Source organism: Vicugna pacos, chromosome 20, assembly GCF_048564905.1.
Source record: "Vicugna pacos chromosome 20, VicPac4, whole genome shotgun sequence".
Lineage (NCBI taxonomy): Eukaryota > Metazoa > Chordata > Mammalia > Artiodactyla > Camelidae > Vicugna > Vicugna pacos.
The window spans coordinates 16,690,671-16,693,050 of NC_133006.1; the positions used below are offsets into that span (position 1 = coordinate 16,690,671).

Here is a 2,380-nt window from a genome sequence, read left to right on the forward strand (position 1 = left end):
ATAGCTCCCCTGCCATGATGAGGGAGGGCCTTGCGGGTCACTTTCTCTACCTGCGCTTGAAGGCAGTCCAAGAATTCTTCCAGAAGAAAATCTCTGCCATCTCCATCTTACTTACTGTGAGTTGTGGGTTGAATCGTGTCCCCCCAAAAGATATGTTGAAGTCCTAACCCCCAGTATCTGTGAATGTGACTTTCTTTGGAAATAGGATTTTTGCAATTGTAATTGAGAGGAGGTCCTACTGGATTAGGGTGGGCCCTACATCCAATGACTGGTGTCCTTATAAGAAGAGGGAAATTTTGACACAGGAAGAGCATTGCTGTGTGATAAGAAGGGCAGAGTTTGGAGGGACTACAAGCTAAGAACCGTGAGGGAATTAATTTCTAGTGTTTTAAGCCAACCAGTTTGTGGCACTTTGCTCTGTCAGGTCTAGGAAACCAATACAGCATCTCTGGAAATCGTCTCATTCCATCCCAGAGTTCTGTGTACTTGGCCTTCTCTCCCGTTAAATGCCTCCGTGTTTTCCATCCTCTGGCCACTTCTTTTCCATCCTCCTTTTCTAACACTCATGTTGTGTCATCTCCCAGTCCCCAGCTGTCCGCCTCCTATTCCTCCTAAGACCCTCTTGCCCGCGGGGGCTCAGCACGGATGGCCCTCTGCTCTCACGTCTTCCACGGGCCTTTCCCAGATGCACTTGTTTTCCATCTGGGCTGCCACAGCATGACCGATTGAGTCTCTGTTAGGCCCCCACAGGGGAGGGGGGCCCCAGGAAGGGGGAGGTGAGAATGCAGAGAAAGGCTTCTCTGGTTTCAGAATTCTGCCTCAGACTAAGCCGGTCACCCTTCCTCTGCTCCAGAACTGGGACAAGGAGTTGGGGGGTGCATATCCTCTTTGTTGAGTAGATGAATGAATGCATTACGTGTTACAACCTGCAGGGTATTTTATAAAGCAAATTTAAACATTTTTTAAATGAAGCTGAATATATAATATAATATAATATAATATAATATAATATAATATAATATAATATAATATAATATATACAAAATTCAAAAGTTTGAAGAGGAGGTATGGTGAAAAGTCTCCTTCCCGCCCCTGTCCTCTAACCAGCATCCTGCTTTTTTACATTTTACTTTTTAACGTGTCTTGTAGATCCTTCAGTATCAGTTCATGGAGGGCTGTCTCTTCCTTTTCATCTGCTGCCTGGTGTTCCACTATATGAATGTACCACAATTACGTAACCAGTCTTCAACAATTGTTTCCAGTCCTTAGCTGGTACAAACCATGCTGGTATGCATAACTTTGTACATTCATTGACAGTACTTCATCTTGAGAAATTACTTTTAAATGGTGGGATTTGGGGGCTTCAATAAGGCAGACAAAGGGACTTTTCTGGCACTGGGTTGGTTACTGCCAATTGGTTTATTCAGTACTTGTTTCAACCCCTCTAGTGTGCTAAGTCTGGAACGCTAAAAACTAAATTTCCCAGGCATCTGTGAAGGTAGATTCAGGGTGAGACTGTGATTTGGAGTTGAGTTGCTGAACAGAGTGGTGGAGTGTGGCTGTTCATTTTGCCAGTTGGCATCATGGTAGAGGTGCCCGCTCTGTGAGGGCAGCTCTGAGGACAGCTGTGTGGGCCGATGTCTAATACCGAAGCTTCCTGACCGAGGGGAGGCAGCAGCTCCTCAGGAGACCCAGTTCTGTAGTGCAGTCTTGGGAGGTGGTCCTGGAAGCCCAGCTCGGTGCCTTTACCCCAGATTGCTGTCTGGAGAGCAGGAACAGAATGTTAGCCCCCAGACCAGTCCTAATGAATCTCAGCTGCATTTTACAAGTCTCCCTGGTGGATCACATACATATTCAAGATTGAAAAGTATTGGCCTGGATTATAGTGGACGCAGCCAAGGCTACGGTTACAGTCACTGGTGAGGTACAGCCATGCAGTATGCTGAGGCCACACCCTTGATTGGTTAAACCATGATCTGTAGGAGTGGAGCCTGGCCATCAGCATTTAAAAAACTCCCTGGGTAATTCCAGTATGCAGCCAGAGTTGCAACTTGCTGGCCTTGAGTAGTCATTTTGAAACTTGGTGGTACATTAGAATTACCTGAGACTTTAAAAATATTCATAAATATTGATTTAACTGGTTTGAGGGAGGCTTGGACATGGGTACTTTACTAAGCCCTGTAGGCAGTTCTAACGTGCAGTTGATAACTACTGGTCTACATCTATTTCTTTGCCTTCCCTGCTATTTATACCCCTTAATAAATACCCCTGTCTTTAGACTAGCTAGAGTGGATTCTATGGCCTGTAATTATGAACTATGACCACATACCTCTTTGCATCACTTGGGAAGTCACCTGTGCCAGCTGCACCTGAACTGGGG

General features: G+C 45.6%; 1 long non-coding RNA gene across 1 annotated transcript; it reads right to left on the reverse strand.

Moving 5' to 3' along the window:
• Positions 1-1,396: 1,396 nt before the first annotated feature.
• LOC140687594 (uncharacterized) lies at positions 1,397-2,380 on the reverse strand. The gene is made up of 2 exons (XR_012061988.1): positions 2,330-2,380; positions 1,397-1,762 (listed from the first exon to the last, which is right to left on the reverse strand). It is a non-coding gene; the product is annotated as an uncharacterized lncRNA (long non-coding RNA).